Source organism: Pholcus phalangioides, unplaced genomic scaffold (genome assembly GCF_987345545.1).
Source record: "Pholcus phalangioides strain wild (caught in Gottingen) unplaced genomic scaffold, Ppha-v1.0 ptg000003l_1, whole genome shotgun sequence".
Lineage (NCBI taxonomy): Eukaryota > Metazoa > Arthropoda > Arachnida > Araneae > Pholcidae > Pholcus > Pholcus phalangioides.
Genome location: NW_028301596.1, coordinates 12,934,398 through 12,954,946, shown reverse-complemented (window position 1 = coordinate 12,954,946; position 20,549 = coordinate 12,934,398). Strand labels below are relative to the sequence as shown.

The 20,549-nt window shown below is 38.7% G+C and overlaps 1 protein-coding gene across 2 annotated transcripts in view; it reads right to left on the bottom strand.

The window, feature by feature from the left end:
- LOC149088113 (uncharacterized) overlaps nt 1-15,290 on the bottom strand; it is a 156,602-nt gene extending 141,312 nt beyond the window's left edge. For both annotated transcript variants that reach the window (XM_089244535.1, XM_089244569.1), the window contains exon 1: nt 14,900-15,290. The gene's annotated coding sequence lies outside the window, so the exon portion shown is untranslated. The remainder of the gene's footprint in view (nt 1-14,899) is intronic.
- Nucleotides 15,291-20,549: the final 5,259 nt, after the last annotated feature.

The window sequence follows — 20,549 nt, the reverse complement described above, 5'->3', positions numbered from 1 at the left end:
CCAAACATTTTTTTATAGATTCCAATCTTAATTCATCTGAAACGAATCTAAACATTTCTTATCAATTCCGATTTTAATTCTTCTGAAACTAATCTAGACATCTCTCCCCTATATTTCGATCTTTAGAGAACAATTATTTTTGTAGGAATCCAACCATTTCTTATCCATCCAGTTTCGAACATACCTTTTAATACGAATCCAAGCATATCTTATCTAGTCTAAGTTGAACTTAAAAGCCTTAGAAGAAAAAACTGAACATATCTTATCTATCCAACATTCGAACATCTCTTGCTCCTTACTTTAGTTTCGGTTTCCCATGATATTGGCCACCTTCCTCATTTTTCTGCGCTGAGGCATTTTTGTTTTGTTTCTAAGGTTTGTTGTTTCATCGTATTTTCTACCTCACCAATCCTCTTCATTGGTGTTCCACAATTGTATCGGTCAGAATCTTGATCAACCTGCAGGATTGGCGGGAGCCGATTCATCTTCTGGAAGTGGAAGATTCCTGAATCGACGATAGTGTGAGACTCAATGGGATGTATCACAGAGAAATATATATATCTTTCAAAAAATAACAAATTGTCAAGCACAACAGATTGGATTATGTTGTTTAGCTAGAACAACGGATCCCCCCCCCCTCGCGAATAGTCTGCTATCTCGAAAAATCACGTCTTCATTGACAGCAGTGGTAATAATGATGATGTTTTTTTGAGAGAATCTTAGGTTTTTATTCGTTTTTCCAGCCCAAGTTGAGCAAAAGTGTTCCAGAACGAACCTAAACATCTCTTACCTAGCCGAAAAGTTTATCATACGTCTTTTAAAACTATTCAAAACATTTATTATCTGTTCTAAGCTTAACTCCTCTGAAGCGATCTACAAATTTCTTATCCAGCCCAAGTTGAGCATATTTTTCTCAAAATGAATAATTTGTTAACATTTAGATTTTTATCACATTTCTTATCTACCTAGATTCTTAGTAAATAACTCTTTTTATAGGAATTTAAACATTCCTTATCTATCCCAATTTCGAACATTTCTTTCAATACCAATTCAAACATATCTAGCCGTTGAGCATAAATAAAACAAATCTCAGCTATCTTATCCAGCTCAAGTTGAGCGTAAATCTTCTAGTACGAATCTAAACATTTCTTATCTATCCTGCATTCGAAAATTTTCTTTCTTCATATTTTAGTTTCAGTTCCCATTCCATTCGGCAGCGCCTTCCTCAACTTTCTGCCTTGAGGCATTATTATTTTGCTTCTAAGGTTCCTTCCTCATAGTTCCCGCTTCAACAATCCTTTTCATCGGTGTTCCACAATTGTATCGATCGGTATCTTGAGCAACCTCTGCGATTTGGGAAGCCGATTGATCTTCTAGAAGGGGAGAAGATTCCTGAATCGACTATAGTATGGGATATATCACAGAATGAAACATATCTTTCAAACGGTAACAAATTGTAACGCCTAACCGATTGGGTTATGCTATTCAGCTGGAACGACGGCTCTCTGATGAATGGCCTGCTGTCTCGAAAAATCACGTCTCCGTTGACAGCAGCGGTTATAATGATGATGTTGTTTAAGAGAATCTTTTAGAGAATCTAAGAGAGGGATTTTCATCAGTTTTTCCCGCCCGTGGATCAACAACGTGACTTTTACGGTTGAAAATTTGAATTATTGTCCCGGACCGCGTATCATCAATCAAACTGGTCTCTGGGTAGTTGTCGTGTGGATGCGATTTGTAGAGCGGTAAGAAAAGTCTTTTAATTTAATTGAAACGAGACCACCAGGGTACAATTTTGTTGTAGAAATAAATCCCCCCCACGCTGGCATTTTACGAGAGTCATCAGTTTCTTGAGCAGCGTTTAGAGATCAGCCTCGCTCTCTATCTCTCTCTCTCTCTCATTCGTTCATTCCACTTGAGAGATCGTCTTCCACTAGATTAGATGATGACTCTCCAATCATTCGGTAAAGATATGTTTTAAACCTTTCCTGTAGAGAGAATGCTGCAATTTTCTCTCGCTCTCCTCTTCCTCCGAAGTTTTCGTTTATTAACGGTCAAATATGGCGTCGTTTCCTTTGCCTTCATCAACTTTTATTTTAAAAGAAAAAAAAAAATTTCCCGCCACACCATCTTGGAAAGATATCGTAATATCAACCTCTCGGAGAATCTCTGAGAAAATGATCCTGTTGCCAGATGCTGATATATATATATATATATATATATATATATTCATGTATGTATACCCTAAAGACGTTATTTTTATCGCCACGTATTTAATTCCCTCCTGCTTATCTTCGCTGGTGGAATAATTAATTTCAATTCAAAACGAGGATGTAATTTTGAGAAACACGTAAAAAAATTATATTAAAAAATTAATTAGTGAAGAGTTACATTCGCGAAATTTGAGGAATTTAAATTAGTGGGGAGAAAAATATTTCTTGGATGTTTTTCTTGGAGTAAGAGAAGAAATAACTGAATAGAGGTAGCTACTTAGTAACGACTGGAGCCACTTCAAGGAATGTGCTGGTGATGGTTTGCCGAACATCAGCTGTGGACATTCGTAATTCACGTACGGTAAGCAACGTGGGTGTAGTCTTACTTTTTTCTCCACAGTGTTCGAAATGTGCCGCTGTGGTGGTCGAGTGGTCATAGTGACGGACTCGCATCGTGAGGATCCGGGTTCGAACCCCACCGTTGCCGCAGTGGTGGTCGGCTGAAGTTGGTTCCCAACTTCGAGGCATAAATGCGAGCCGATCTCCCCATTAAAAAGTCTCACTACAGAGAGCAATAGGGCTACAACGATATTGACTCGACTCATAGTTAGAAAAACTGGTGGCAGATGGCAACACTACACATAACACGCATTACACAGAAAAAAACTTCACGTCAGGTTTCGCTACACGTACGCACATTCCCGCATGTACCGATCCGTTAGAGGATCCGCAGAGGAATATGGACGATGTGCACGAGTGGTTTAGTAGTGTTCGAAATGTGCTCAAAACGATTCGAAGAGGAATAATTGTCCTGCTGGTGCACTCAATGTCCATTAAAATCCAGGGCAGATATAAATGGATCAGAGAGCAGCTGTACTTACCGGGAAGCATTGATTGTTGTTGGTATAACTAATATTGTTGTTGTTCACTGTGTTGAGCTCGATGACATGGATCAAGCAATGACACACTCGTCAGAGATCCTTGAAATACCAGGGTGACTCAATCGCCCTCTGAGGAAAAAGGCTGACATCAGTGTTATCGCTTGACCCCATTCCACATTTTTATTTTCAGCGATTTCCTCTACGTGAAGCAGCAAACATGTTTTCAACCTCGAAGATGGATAGATTTATCCTTTAGGGTGGATTCACATCTACAGACACTCAACCGTGTCGTGTCAGACACGGCAAACATTCTTTAATATGAAACTATAATGAACGTATTCATATCTATTGTATCGTGACTGCGCAGGTAGACATTTTAATGTCGAAGAATATTTGTTGTGTCTGACACGACACGATGAGTGTCCGTAGATGTGAATCTACACTTATCGTTGCCTAGACTCTCCCTGCTCTCTCTCCCGAAGATTACACGATGTTGAAGGTATGTTGAAGGTTTCATGTATTGAGTGTCAGATGGACTCACCACTTTCAGTTGGGTGGTTTGATCATTTTTGTCGCACCACGGTCATTTTCTGCACACGAGGGCTAATTAGACCGGGACCTACAATTTATTGCCGATTTCGAACGGCAGGCTTATTTTTTATACTCATCGAGAGGTTGGTGCACTAACCCCTCGATGGGGGATTCTCTGCGGTAGCAATTTTTTGCTGAGGTCAAGTCGCCGTTTTTTGTTGCACCCCTGTGTCAGGAAAGTTTTCTGATAAGGACGAACCGGGTATCGAACTCGCGACACCTCTAAACATCCTTTGGTACTTCAGGCGAGCATCTTATCGACCGGGCTACCGCTCTCGTTGGGTGGTTATATAAGCTCATGTCTTACATAGCCGTATGTAGGGCTTCGAGCTTCTTGAAATATCAGGCTGACTCTTCCATTATTTTTTGAGCAAAAGCATCAGCGTATACGCTATAGGCAAAATCACTGTTTCCTATCCCGTTTTCTTCAACGATTTCCGAGACATCACTTGAACCGGTAAATGTTTTCTCTACTCAAAGTCGGGCGATGAATCCGTTCTTCTTACAGACAGGCACCTCAGCCGAAGAAGATGTAAAATCCAACGAAAATGACTCAAAATAAAAAAAATTTAAACACAAAAGACCTGACCTTTTGGAAAGTTTCGAGACCTATATAGTTCCTTCCTCAGTAAAAAAAATAGTCTGATATAGAGCAGACCGCTCGCCAGGGCAAAAGCACGTGGTCAGGTAGAAGACCGACGGGTGGCGGTGGTGGTGGTGATGATGATGATGATGACGACGACCACCGAAGAAATATGTGATGAGATAGTGATGAGATGATTGACACGATTACGATTATAACACGGAATGTATCGATGATGGAGTGGCAGGAAAAGAGGAATTTAGGGTCTTAGCAGTATCTAACTACGACAAACCTTTGTCTTTTGCAGTTAACTTTGGTTACTCATACTTTTCCCCGTCACCTGCATTCTTGCTATTCTGTCGTCTCTGCCAAAGTCAAGTTCTCAAACGATTCCGGATAATTGCCCATGTGTCGTGCCCCTAGTATTTGCATGTGCTCAGACTCATCCAAATCATGAACTTAACTCTTTATACTAACCAGAAAGATTCATTTCACCACAACCACACTATCGGCTATGTGTTCATCAGCTCCCACAATTGCGCTGAGGAGATTTTTGCATACCGTTGCCTATCTCCAATTCCATGGCGTTTCAGTGTATTTTACCGCCGTCGAGATTGAACGTATGTATCTATAGCGATAGTTAGAAAACAATAACATCTTTAGTGTAACCAACGCTAAAAAAAAATTCATGTCAGTAGCGTAGGGAAAACCAAGCCATAAGCTAAAATAAAATACCCGTGAAATCGATGTTACGCCAGTGCGAGTTGGTCCTCCATAAATGTCAGCGGCGTAACTTATCAGCAGCAGCTCGAACATATTTCTCCTAACCCTATTAATAAAGAAGATGAACGCTTCGAGCAACGAAACGAGCACCTCACGCTCATTCGCAAAAAATAAAAACACCAAACAAGTCGGTATTCTAGAATTAGATGGAACCGCTGATTACTTGTCCAAAGTGTGATATTTCTCTCCGAGATAATCACCTCCCGTCTTCTTTTATATCCTGTTAGTTGATGCTTTCTGTAGGTTCTTCCGGCGCTTGAGTTGGTTCTGTTAAATGGCTCTACAATGAATACGCCCTTTGAAGTCCCAAACAATAAGACCATAATTTCATCTTTTTTCCTTTCTAAATTGTTATTTGAATGATCTCGGTTAAGTACAGGGTTCTCGCTGGCTTTTTATTAATTGTGACAATTTGGCTAATGAGACAAAATATAGCCAAATGGCTATTTAAGTTCATGAAACTGCTTTTGATTGACAGAGAAAAATTCTAGAAAAGACGTGAGTACTTATCTAACTCGATTCTTAGGTTGGGATTACAATATAAAAGTTTGATAATAGATCTTTTACAAAACTTGAAAAAAAAACTCCCAGTAAGCCTATTGGTTACATTCGCTCGAATGTAAACTAAACATTTCTTATCTAGCCTAGGTTTGGCATAACCTTTAATAGGAGTCTAAGCATTTTTTATCCAGCCTCTCACCTCTTCTCAAACGAATTTAAACATCTTTTACCTAACCTAGTTTTATCTAACTAGGTTGAATCTTAGAGAATAATCCTTTTTGTGGGAATTGAAGCATTTCTTATCTATTTCGATTTTTGTATAATATAATATCTATTTTAGCTCTTTTTTTTGGCATCAAAACATTCCTTATCAATCTCATTCTTACAGAATAATTGTTTTTATTGGAATGGAATCACACATTTCTCATCCATCTAACTTTCAAAAATGCTTTTAAATTCTAACCTAAATGTATGCCACATCTAACCCAGATATAACTTACCAGGGCTGGAACAAACCTTGAAAAATTTACATGCCCTAGTTAGCGTATAAAATTTTGATTCGGGCATGTATTATTCTATCGTCGGGCAAGTAGTTAAATAAAATACCTGCCTAGTGAAAATGTTTACATGCTCGGGTATATCGGGCAATATATTTGTCCAGGCCTGCAACTTACTATAGTTAGTTGGGACAGAAATCACTGATGAGCTCAAATAGTCACCACTTATTGCACAACGGCAATTTAAAATTTCCGTCTTTTCTGCAATTAAATCAAAATCACTCCAAGGAAAAAAAAATGAAACCGCACAAAAACAGGACAGTCCCATTCAAAACGTTAAGAACGAACGCATCCGCCAACTTGTATTGCCTATTCAAAACGGTGGCCGTTTCTGTTCTATCTAGTGGTCTCCCTAAAAGACCTGCAGTTTCTTGTTTATTTCCAGACATCATCTTGTTTATTTCGTGCGCCTATAGACAGGATTACACCATAAAAATTTGATGAAAGACATTTTACAGAACCTGAAAAAACAACCAATTAGCCTATTGGTTACATTCGCTGGAACGTAACTGATGTGCTTATTGATTGCATTTTTGAAGTTTTATGAAAGAACTTTTCTAAAACTTTCATTGTGAAATCGCGGCCTATGTGATAACTCTCCAAGAACAAGAATAGACTTAGATACGCCACGTCACGTGACAGAGGACAACTATTTCAAAGTTAGGACGCCTATAATGAAGGAGAGCGGACTTGTGTGTCATCCATCTTTGAGCAGATTTTACGCTCAAAGATTTTGAAGCTAAGTGATGTCTTGGAAATCGATGGGAGGAACAAAATAGGGAACAGTAATTAGTTATATCGACTGCTTAGAGCTCCTGCAAATATCATATCCACTATCTTTGAACAAACGTGTGACATTATCACTACAGCCAATCGCCGCTCCCTATCCTGATTTTTCAACGATTTCTGAGACATCACTTCGAGCGGCAAACATTTGCTCAAAGATGTACGACGAGTCCGCTTTCTTTTATAGGCGTGTTAGATAAAGAGATCTTGAAATTTGTTTAGTGATTGATTATTCGAATTGATCTCGTTTGACGACTTGTAACTCTATTTCTGCATCACATAAAGACTTATATAGCGTCAAAATCAAACGAAACTGGGAACACGGTGGAAACGACTTCAAATCACATAGAACTGATTTATGGATAGTACATCAAAACAATTTGATGGACAACTTGTGTCCCGTATTACGGGACATTCCTGTAATTTTCGTCGTTTCGATCTTTTCTACACATTTGTCCCGTTTTCTCAACGATATTTATTTGAATTTGTAATATTTGCTGAAGTCGCGAATACTCGGCGTTTTCACAATACAGTCGAATCCCGTTATAAGGAACTCCAAAAGACAGGAGAAATCAATTCGTTATAACGAAATTTCATTTTAAACGAATTCCATGTTTTTGCATTGTTCCCATGTAAACTTATCTGGGGGGTGAAAAAAGTGTTCATTAAACCAAAATTTTTATCACTACAACGGTATTCGTTAAAACGGGGTTTGATTGTATAAATTATATTACGAGAATTATGGAAAAAGTTATAAATAATATTCATCTCCCATATTTGTCAAGTTTATGGTTTTTCAATGTTCTTGATGGCAATTGTCAATGTCCCGTATATTTTGCGGGTTATAATTTAAAACCTCACACACGTTAACCGAATTTTATTTTTCCCAATGAAATATGGTCACCACAAAATTTAAATATTTTTTTCATGAAATACATTTTTGTTAACTGCGATTTGTAGCAGCTTTTTATTTCCACCTCCTTTAGCAGTTTTAGTAGTAATTAGCAAAATTCATTTAAAGCGATGAATTGCAATTTTTTTGCAAAATATAGGGATATCCCGTATTTAGGATCGCTATTTTCCTGAATTTTTCTCGATGATGTATAGGAACCTAAAGTTTGAAGGTATAATTTTATTTGAACCGTTATGGATATTACTACCATTCTCAAATCTCTCCCACTTCAACATGCCAGCTGCTTCTTCTTTCTTGCCCACAAGTCTTTTCCACGCTTCTTTCGAAATCCCTGACTGCTGTCTCCGGCGCTTATATGCCACTGGCGCAATTTTTCTCCCTAATCAATTGGTTCAGCTGTCAATTTCAGTCAAATGTCTTGTACGTTGCATCGAGTTGATGGCTGTCTTCATGGGGAGAACGACGCGAGAGATTCGAAACTTGCGAGCACGGGGCAAGGGGAGCCACCACTGTAAATCTTTGCTAACTTTTCCGACACAACTCTGAATCTTTTGAGGTAACGGAAGTAAGGTGCTTTGCATCAGTCCGGGGTTGTGAGCGGTTCTATCTATATATCATATGGATATTACTAATATCAATTACAACGGGTAAATAATTTTATCAAGTCTCCCTGTGGAACCATCTCCCGTCCACGTACTATAGATTGAGCAACGTTTCAATAGAACATTCATGGAATAAGCGTGAATGTACGATCAGATGACATTTTTATACGTACTGAGAATTGTCCTATAGGTCGGCAAATTCATTAGTCAACAGAGCCAAATATCAACAGTGCAACGATTGAAATTTCTTTTGAGAGCCAAATTTTTCAAACTTAAACTATATAGGTTTTTATTAACTTACGTTTTTATTAACTTAATTAAGGTACTCCTAAGCTGGTCACCCCTGGTGGATGGCTCCTAGCATTGTTGACCGATGTTGGATGGAGAGAGGAGGCCTCTGGAGAGCCGTCATGAGGGGTGGTGGCCCAGGAGCATCGTCTTCTATGATCTGGCAGAGTAGAGGTTGTTGATGTTCCTTAGTATGGAAAACATTGCTTGTTCCCCCCCCCCCCAAATTCTGAGAGGAGACTCGTCTTTTGCTTCATCTTTTGCTTGCTAACTTAGGGAGAAAAGCCTCGTTTTTGACAACTTTTTCTGGAACTTCCCAGTTTTGACCCACATGATTGGTCGCGGAAGTGTCACGTGACAACAGCGTCAGCATTTCACCCCTTTTTCGGCAAAAACCCGAAAAAGATGACTCCCTTGGGAGGAGAGGGGAAGGGAGCGAGAACAAATTTGCCGAAATGCGTGTCTAAACATGAATTTACAAAATCTGGAATTTTTGTGCTCCCGCAAGTGGTATTTTGTGGAAGAGCCACACTCAAGGAACCAATGAGCCGCATGTGGCTCGCGAGCCGTGGTTTGCCGACCACTGTCCTATAGGAATGCACAGGGTGGTCATAAGATAAATTTGCCGATATACGAGCCCGTAGCGTCCACAAAAATCAACGAATGCAAATGAAATTCAAGATATAAATGCTTCAAAGTATGCCGACGAGAACGAAGGGGAAAAATTAAACCCTAGCTCTAGCGGTTACAGTCGCAGCGACAAATTTTTCAACAATTCAAATGGCAACACTCATTTTTATGCTTTCCTAATTGATCGGCGCCGGGAAAAACCGTGAATGGTGCTGGAACTGTTCCTGTAGCATCATAAACGCCGGCACAGGATGGAGACAAAGAGAGAAGATCTCATCAAGGAGTTGGTGCACTAACCCCTCGGTGGGGGGACTTACGGCGGCAACTGGTTGTTTCCACGTGTTTCTTTGCCTGCGTCTATCGCCCGGCATTTGTCATGTTACAAGGTACGATCACTTTGCAATGCATAAAAGTGAATGTTGCCATTTGAATTTTTCGAAAAATTTCGTGCCTTTTACCGTAACTGTGGGAGCTAAGTTTTTGTTTTTCTCTTCATTCTTTAGCTCATACTCCGTGAAACGGCCACCCTATATCTCGATTTGCATTTGTTAACTTTAGCGGCCGCTAACAACCCGTATAACGGCAAAGTTATCTCATGACCACCCTGTATAGTAGATATGAACATAGGTAATACCATATTAAGAACCCCCCTCCCCTGAACACTATCCAGTATAGAGTCTTCAATTGAATTCAATTACGAACCTCAGCAAACAGGAACCAGAAATTATTCTAAATCGTAAGTCGAAACGGTCATTCAAGCACTATTGTAATGTGTAATTTACATTATAGAGAATGAATGTGATTTATACCAACCTTTGAATCCCACGCAAATTTTTTAATTAATACTTGGAGATTCTTGTGGAATAATTAACAGGTTTTAATGATATAAAAGGCATTTTTCTTCTCCCTGGTTTAATTATTTCCCCGTGATGGATAAGCAGCAACAAAAAACTTGGCTCTTCAAGCGCACCTGGAACTTTTTTGGAAGGCAATTAAATACCACGAAAACAAATTCCTTATTTGGACAGCAACGAAAAAAAAAAACGTAATTTTCGATATTTTCCTCAAGACGATCGAAAGTTTCATCATCGTCATCATTAATAGCATGATCATCAACAAACAGTGATTACATGAGAGTAGAACATATTATTTGTATGTTCGGTAAATGACACAAACCCAGTTACTGTGTATAATCACTGATGAGTGGTGTATACTGACACCACTCATCAGTGTTATGTAGCACCCGTCAGTATACTGACACTACTCAGACCTATATAGTGCCCGTTCTGATAGACGTATTCCATCGAAAACGCTGTATGACCCATGAGAAAGAAGAAAATTCAATAAAAAAAAGCTCCATTTTTCGTCCTGGTGGTCGAAAATTAACTTCTTTTTTTTAATTTCGTAAATCTCTCTCCCATGGTCTCATTAAGACATCCTAAGAATTTAGCTGTAATCGGATATAAGCACTTTTTGAGGAAAAATCACTCGGTGTACGGGAACTGTACTGCTTATCACCCTGTATATTCGGTAGGCTCATTTTTTGAGTATCGCTCTAAAAATGAGACCGAAAAGAGATCAACCCTGTACGGGTATTATTATTATTCAAATTATTGTAGCTATACAGCCGTATTTTGTATTGAAATCACACTAAAAGATGTACGTTCTAAAATAACAAAAAAATTGAGAAAAGAAATTGGTATAATGGTTTTTTCCCCGTGTTTGCCATGTATATTCAAATATGCACGAGACCACATAGAGCAAGGATCTTCTATTTTTCAGATACGCGGACCAAATTGAAACTTCCCGTGAAGCCCGCAGGCCACCAAACTCATGTAATTTAGTGACATCTTTAACAGGGTGGGCAAAAGGTCCACAGAAACTTTAGAAATTCATAAAAACCGGAAAAATTACCGAAATTAAAAAGGTTTGCAGGGTTAGCATCGCTAGGTCAAGGGAAATGAGTCTAGTATGTGTGATGAAAATAGTTGGGCCCCGACATAATGAACTCTTATTAAACAAATTTTACAATTGTACCCGGTACTTTTTTAAGACGGGGGAAAAAACTCAAAAAACAGCGATAGGTGGCGCTGGTATGAGTGACTTCAGTATAAATATGTAAATGAGAGGGTTATAAGAACTTGCCCTTCTAATCCACAACTAGTTCACCGTTGTAAACCGTGTATGTCGACCTGCTGTACTCTGCAGTTGCTGGATTTGTGACTCGCCTGCAATGTGTTAGCCCCTGTGGTGGTGGTGGTGGTGATGAGGAACACATGCTGCTGTAATAAACGATTTGGAGGCATTCTGTTCGCAATTTGTGTATCTTTTTTTTGACTTGTGTACGTCAGCGCCAGCTATTGGCTGTTTTTGAGTTTTTTTTTTCCTGTCAAAAAAAATCCCGTGACCTAGCGATGCTAACCCTGCAAACCGTTTTTTATTTCGGTTATTTTACTGGTTTTTATGAATTTTTAAAGTTTCTACTTTTGCCCACCATGTATAAGGCGGCCAATGAGGTGCCGAGTTAAACAGGGAGAAAAATAATTTCAGACTTTTCTTTATTCTGAAATTATTTCTTTTATTAATTATCAATTTTGATTAGTTCCGAAATAGTTTTTCCTCACTAATTTTTAAAACTTTTTTGATTAATTACTGATTAAAATAATTAATTCTGAGATTAATGTTAATGTGAAATCACTTAAACGGTTCTTTAATTATTTATATTTCGGTAATTCAGAAATTATTTTCCTTCTCAACATTATCTTGAAATCATTCTTTTTTCAGTAATTATGCAATTTATCCTTTTATTGATTGTGAAATAAATTCTATCAGAAATTACGAAATTGTTTCTCTCATTTATTTATAAGTTATTTTTTTTAGTTCCTAAATTATTAGTTTGAAAAATTCTAAAATTATTTATTTCAGTAATTTTTGAATTTTTGTCAATTCTGGAAATTATTTCTTTCATTGCTTCCACAATTCCTTCAAAAATGTCTCAATAAACTCTTTTTCCTTCGCCGCAACCTCAAACACTCTACTCACGATGTTAGAATCCTATGTTATCAAACCTATATTTTTCCAGTCCTCTCCTAGGCCTCCGAAATTTGGGACCCCCTACACTGCTAGCAATATCGAGAAGCTGGAATCAATACAAAATAAATCCGCCTGCTTTATCTAAGACAGTTGGTCCTCCTTTGTGTCTGTCTCCGAACTTGAACGCGAACTCAATATCTTCTCCTTCTAAAAGTACTCCCCGTCTTTTTTCTCGATTAACCATGCTTTTCAAAATTCTCCATGGACATTTAAATTTCGATACTCGACAACATACATCTCTAGCAGACTTGATCATCTACTTAAGATAAACCCTATCTCCGCTTCGACCGACTGCTTTAAATTTAGCTTATTTCCACATTACCATAACTAACTGGAACTTACTCCCCTCTACTGTCTCGTTGATTCACCCACGCTATTTATATTTTCGAAAAATGTAAAACTTTTTTCTGTCACCATCAACCGCATTCTCAGGTTTAGGCCTAGGCCAATATTATTGTACAAATAAATAAATAAATTAATTAATTAATTGTAGAACTAGTCATTTTTCAATGCTTTCAACCATTTTCTGAAAATGATTGGAAAGCCACGACAAAAACCTCCGAGGGCCAAATTTGGCCCGCGGCATATTTGTTGAAGATCCTTGCCATATGGTAGATTAACCACCCTCCATTGTTGCACAATTGGCCTTTTAAAGTTGGTTTCCTGCGGCTTTTATCACTTTATCACCAACGGTCATTTTCGTCTATAAATAGTGTATAGACCGGAACTTAAGTATCCAGTCGATGAGAAAAGCTACGGACGAATATCACCGCTTCGGTTTGAACCAAGAAGCCATTGGATCCAGAAAGTTTCCGAGACAAAGTCGACTATCAAAATACCTAAACATTCTTTTCCAAGTGCTCCCATTGGCTACCGACTCCTTCCGAGCGAATCATCCAAGACTTTCAGAGAAAAATCCAGCTATTAGCAATGAGAAAATTTTAAAGATCTGTGGTTAAAGTTAAATTGTAACTTTTAAACGTTTTGTCGCGCATCTGCGGTAGACATTTTCAAGAATATTCGATCGTCCAAAGGCAAATGAGTACCCTCAGATTGCCATGACTGACTTCCCAACCCTCAGTTATCACCATACAGTCGAGAAAATAACGATTACACTGAAGATACCTGCCGCAGAAATGGACGAAACGTTTATAGGTTGAAATTCTTCTAGACAACGCCTCTTTGGCCAGAAAGCTTTCCGGTAAAGTCATCCATACACGATCAAAATCCGGATTTCGAGACTAATAAAAGCATTAATTATCTGGCTACAAAATCGTAAAATAGTACTTCATATACTATTAAAAGAATGCATCAAAATACAATATACATGTGTATATACAGTGGAGCCTTTTTCAACCGAACTTCCATGAGAAAACAATTAACTTATTGTTTATACATTATTATGTATTGAATATTACTGTGTAAAAGGGACTGGCGTTTCTATGAAGAAAGACTCGATTTCTTGAGTATGTTTACATTTCAAGAACGCATGTGTCGGGGTGATATGATCGAAGTGTTTACAATTTTCGTCGAGATGGACAGGCGTTATTAAAGCGCCGTCAATCAACTGCTTCTGCAAGGGGACACCAGTATTATTTAGTAAGGGAAAATTCCAGATTGTGCTGTCGCAGAGAATTAGAGAAAACCCTATGTTCTCTAATAGAGTTGTTAATAAATACAATAGCTTAGATAAGACAACAATATTTTTTAAAGGCAGTGTATTATATGGTATTAATAATTAGTTTTTCGATCGTGGTACGCATATGCTTTTATATTGGGTTACATTTGACGTACATATTTTTCATGACCACCTTTTTTTCAGTCACCTCGTTGGGCAATTTGCCTGCTGTGGGCCGCTGCGCTTGTATTTGTTTATCGCAGAGGCACAAAGGGTCCGTGGAACACTAAAGGTTAAGAACCCTCCACATAGCGATACATAACCATTCCAATACTACAGTATTTTTCAATTTATGCTCCGCGGACCCCTAAGAGATATTTGAGTACTTGATATACGGGGTCCGTGGGATCATTTTCATTCACTATCATTGCGTGAATGGTACATTTAGTGCTGCAAAATTTTAATTTATTACTTAAGTGTTTTTGATATGCAAATTGTTAAAAAAAAATTATATTTTGTATTTTTATGGGGAGACGGGGGTTCGATATTGACTTTCACCACACAAGGTCCGGGAAGAATTTACTGTCACTACAGCGGGATCAGTGACATCAAATAAGTTTGGGAACACTAATGTGTAGAAAATCACAGTGAAACCTCTCTGAAGGGGCCACCTTCCCAATAGAGCTAATTTCTTGTGATCAAAATTTTTCCCTTACAAATTACACTTATTCAGAAGGCCACCTTTTCCGAAGGGCTCGTTTTCTGAGAGATGGAAGGTGATCTTACTAAAGAGGTTCCACTGTGTGAACCCGGAATCTACATTATAGTAAGAATTTCATATAAAAAAGGTCATACAATACCTTCCGAAATTTGATTCCTTTAATCCGAAAATCCTGAAAAAGTTTTCCTCATCGTCACGCGATGATCCAACGCTTATAATCATCGTCACGGAAAACTTTTCCCCAACGAAAAGAATGTACAAGAGACAATAATAATTATAATTATATCATGCTATAGTCACCCACACACACACAATCGGAAGAATAAATATCTGATTTGCATATCAGCGTCACGGAAACGCGAGTCAAAAGAGAAGTACGTCAACATCTCCCCCTGCAACAGTTGTCCTTTTGCAACTTCCCATTGATGCTGCTGATGATGTGTTGGTTTATTATAAGATACTCCGGAAGGGGGTATAAGAACCTGTGGAGATAGTCGCGAGCCAGAGAGATTGAGAGGACGATCCTTACCGGCCGATCTCTTGAGCTGGAATGGGCCGCGGCTTGACGATCGGAGCGAGCCGAGGCTCTGGGAAACCGATCGATCCTCGTCGCAAGCTCGTTTGTTTTCTCGGGGGGTTCTTTTTTATTTCCTCTCGAACATCTGCGTTGGTCGGTGGTTCGATTCCATAAAATAGCAGGCTCTATTTCTGTAGCATGAGGACTCTAAAAATTATTAATATTCGGGGAAAAAAGTTAAAATTAAATATGCAATAGAATCTCTCGACAAACGGGCACCAATAATTTTGTCCGCTGACGGGGAAGGTACAATACTTATGTACAATATAGAGTGAAATCTCGTTTATACGACTTGCACATTTATACGACGTTTTTCTTCGGTCGCAATTTGTCACTATACGTTTTATTGTTAAAATGAATGTTACTGTAAAAGTGATACACCGGTGGTTGTGCATAATCTCACCAATCATCTCGATGAAGAAAGTTAAATTTATTTAGGTTATCATTATTTTTTTTTAATTATTAAATTTTTTTTTGGTATAACTTTTTTAGTAACACTTTAACCGGTGATTATGCATAATTCCCAAATAAAGTTGGTAAACATGGAAATATTTATAACCTTTCTCCACTTCATTAAACCATTTAATTATTTTTACCCGCTCATGATACGTGCGCTGCACATCTTTTGCAATGAAAATAAGTATGAAGAAAATAAAAACGTTCATAACAACATGATTAGCCTCGTAATGTTGTGTGCGGCTTCCTCCACACGTATCAAGAAACAAAATCAACACGTTGCCATTCGAATTCATCATCCTGGACCATAGTCATTATGTTCAGTTAATTGACGATTTATCATATTCACCAACACGAGCTTATGATTAAACATAATCTTAATTGAATATGATAAATTTTCGATTTATGACCAAAAATTAATAAATTAGAGTTTGGTAAAAAAAATAGTTTCCCTGATTTTACTGTCCGTTATAGATAGTGTCCGCTAACGGGGAGTGAAATACATTAAAGCCCTATCCCACGGGACCGGGGATCACAGAAAAGTTAACGGGAGTGTCCGTTATTGATTATGTTGATTTTCTAATAATTTTTGAAGGAATTTCAAGCTGAGTGACTTTCTGTGCCATTGATCACGGTAGCTTCTAGTACTGTAGATGCTCGATTTCAGATCTATAATTATAGCTGCTTCAATAACACAGGCGCTTGCAAACTTCAAACTATTGAAAATTGTCTAGAATATTGGCTGTTGTTTGTGTTGTTTTTGCACACTTCCATTTTCTTTCAATCACGTAAGTGTTGTCCACAAAATTTGATCTTGAAGATCCATTATTTTCAACCCTTCAACACACAAAAAGAGATTTTGAATTCTATTTTCAAAATAATGCATTATTAAAATCCATCATTTTTTGACTTCTGGACAGAGGTGGATTCATGTTTTTGCCACCTCTGGGTTATACAAATTTTTCCACCGTTTACCCCTTCTAGTCTAATTTTCTAAAGACCACACATCCTCAAATCAACTGCCTCGGCTATCGCTCCCGTCTCAAAGTCACTCTTTTGGTCACTCACTAACCTGGCTCTCACTTTCAGGGTCAGTGTTTCTCAACTGCCAGACCCTGAAATCAGTCAAACTCGGCCATGAGTGATTCACTTTTTTTCACTTTTCTCATTTATTTTACATTAATCGTATGTATATGACCGGGCTTTCCACTCAAAAAAAAATCAATTGAGCCGTGGGCCTCCAGAAGGGAAGAAGAACTGCCCTAGATCACTTTTTCAATCTCACATGCTTGCACACTGTTTGATCACTCACGTGCTTGCACACTGTTTGATCACTCACGTGCTTGCACACTGTTTGATCACTCACATGCTTGCACACTCTCTAAGTCACTCACAGACCTGTCCCTCGATCTTTCGGCAAAAGCGGATTTTTTTTTTTAATCATCCTTTTCCCAATCTATTCCTGTTTTTTTTTACTCTTTCCTCAAATTTTCCGCCCTGGGATTTATCCCTCTTATCAACCCTCCCCACCCCCCCTTCCCTGTGTAAATATGTCTCTCTCAACGAAGTATTATTTAATCACTCAATGTTTGGTCAGTCTCCGACAAAAAGCAACCATCGTGCAAAGAGAACTTTGCTTAATTTTGTTCAAGAGACTGAACTAAAAATTACACAATTCAACAACAAAAGCAGCCAATTCGTATGTATTTGAGCCGCTAAAAACGAAAATGGCAGAGATTTTACAAGTGTCGATTTTGGAGAATTTAATGCACTAAATATAATGGAAAGAGGAAAATCCACTCCAACCAGAGTAATAGCTGAGAGAAGAAAGGTATTATATTGAAGAGGTTACAGGTGTTGTGTGTATGTTTCGCGGCTAAAGTGAATATATATTTCGACTTTATTTAAATTTTCATTGTGTGTAAACGTTTGTTAATGGCTTGGTGATCTCATTTTCTCGCTTTAAAGAATGCCTCGAGTTTATGTGAACTGCCTTGACAGCTTTTGCTTTGTGCACTGGATTACGCGCGGGGGGGGGGGGAATCCCCCTCCACAGGACTGGGATTATAGTGCATTTCTGCGTTAAAAAAATGAAACCCCCCCCCCCCAGCCCCTCATCGTGGGAAGAAAAAGTAAAGTTGAAATCCCTCCCATTGAGAAAACCCTACGTACAACTACTGGCTATGTGTAAGTGCTGTGAGGTAACCCTTTCTAGTGTGTCACAGAAACAAAGTGATCAGCCGCTGAGTGAAACGGCATATCACCGTTAGTATGGGTGTCGAATCGAAGACCAAGATAAATCGTGGGCACCGCATATTGTTTGCGACACGTGCGCCAGCAACTTACGAAATTGGATTAATAGTAAAGGTCGTTCTCAATGCTTTTATCTGCAGTGCCCATGATTTAGGGAGAATTCGCAAAACATTTAACAGACTATTTCTGCGTGATACCACCTATTCGGCACGAAATATTTAAAAAGGAGGAAAAATCCTTTCCGAACATCCTCTCAGCCAAAATTCGACCTGTTCCACATGAAGAAAGTCTACCTGATTCGGAAAAAACAAAAGACTGTCACTTGGACTGTGATGCACGAACAAGTGATGCCGACGATTTTCTTTCAAATGGATTCTGATTTTTCCTGGTGATGAACAATGTTAGAGATTCCATCAGGGCATTGCTGCCATTGAAAAAAGTATGAAAGGAAACAGAACCCAGCAATGTTAGGAGACTACGGCTGAACAATCATCATAAACGATCAAGAGATTTCAAATACTACGCCCCCCCCCCCCCACACACACACACACATCAACTCCGGTGATATGACCGTATAGCTATTTACTACCGATGGAGTTATGTAAGAAATAAAGGCGCCATCTATAATTAGTCATCTCAAGTTCAGAAGGAAAAAAGCCTTATTATCTACGTTCTTACCGAGGAAGGTGACTACGTACCTGATGGTAACCTTCATGGTCGAAGGCGAGTATCTTACCACTGCACCACTCGGGCACTTATTTCATATACTAGAGCTAATGATTTTGCGATATGATAATATTCTGTCCCCTTATGGCCATAGAAATATAAAGTCATTTTAATATATTGACATGAAAATAAAAACCTGAATACCATAATTGGGGATGCCGGTGTTCCAATGGGTAGCTATAACCAATCAAACCTTCCCCCTTCATCATTACCCTGTCCATTAAGTAGCAGTAGTGCGCTTTGCCATAACGATTTGTATGCATTAAGTGGGTGAATCCATAGGTTCACCTGACACCAAAGGAGTTCTTTTTTTCAGGAAATAGTCTTAATCATACACGTGCCCAACCAGGACCCGTATATAACTGATAATTCCCAAAGGAACATGAATAATGCGATTAAATAATGTAAATGTGATTAAATATGTGTATAGATGCTATTAAATGTTGGCAAATACGACTGTATAAATGTATGTACAAAATATTTTATTTACACTAACCAGAATCACCACCAGACATCAGCAGCAACAAGAACCTAAAAGAAAACCAAAGCGCACACACAGGTTTCACTCATCATGTTTTTCTCTCTCTAAAAAAAAAATCTTATCAGGACCAATATGATGGCTAATCCATTATGAATCGCAAACAAGTTCAATTGAATTTTAGAGAATCATATATTTGACATGCAGTATCAATTCGACTTCAAGAGCGCAGCACTCTGCTCGGACCGCTGCTCACTGTTCTCTTTGAATATGGTTCATTTGTAGGCCAGGAACCGCAGGTCTGGGCATATGTGGGAAGTTCTTCGCGGTCTAGGGAATCGAAGCCTCGTTCTGCTGACGTACGGAGCAATCTCTGGGAGATGCTGAAATTCGGACCGATACAGCCTATCGTAAAATGTTTTGGCCAGCTTCTTGGTGTAAGCAGTGATGTTCAATATACCGGAATCTACGAATATTCACATTCCTGACGAACCAAGGAAGAACAGTGTATCGACTGAGGATCTTATTCTGAAATCGCTCTAGTGCTATTAAGTTTTGTCGATGAGCATACAGCTGCATAGGAGCTGTGTATAGGAATGCCTGTGGCACAGTTTGCTGAGCGTGACCGAGGCCACAGTTGCCTTTCGAATGGCTCCATCACATTGCCGGGAGAAACTGAACCTCTCATCCACTATAATGCCAAGTTATTTCGTGTGCGTGACGGGGTAGATAAGAGTGCCGTGCACCACAATGTGAGCATTAAAAGGTAAGTCTATCCTGTTGGTGAACCACGTGAATATTGTCTTAGCTGCATTCAGTTCAACACAGGTTCTAACGCACCAGCGCTCGACCAGACCGAGAAAGCCTTTCGGAGTAACCTCAAAATCAACCATGAGGAAGTAGCATAGGTTAGGACCCAGAACACTTCTCTCAGCAATTACAGTGCGAACAAATGAATATTACTAGATTCCTACAGAACAGAACAGAACAGAATCAAATTTTTACCTCCCATGCCCAGCTCTTGGCTGATTGTGGGGTTACAAACGGGCCCAGTAAGGCCTATGAAGAAGGGGGAAAAAATAGACTGTCAGTTTTGTAAGATAATTAGTGTGTGTGCATGTATGTGTTTTGTGTGGGAAAGAAAGCATAGTCAAAACCAGGTCACGAGATTTCTATATCGAACAGTGTTATTCAGAAAATAAAATACATAATACAAAAAGTGATTGAAATTATGCTTTAAAATACAGGGTAGATGCAAAAAATCTACGATACATTTTGAAAATTGCTTGAAAAATTAAC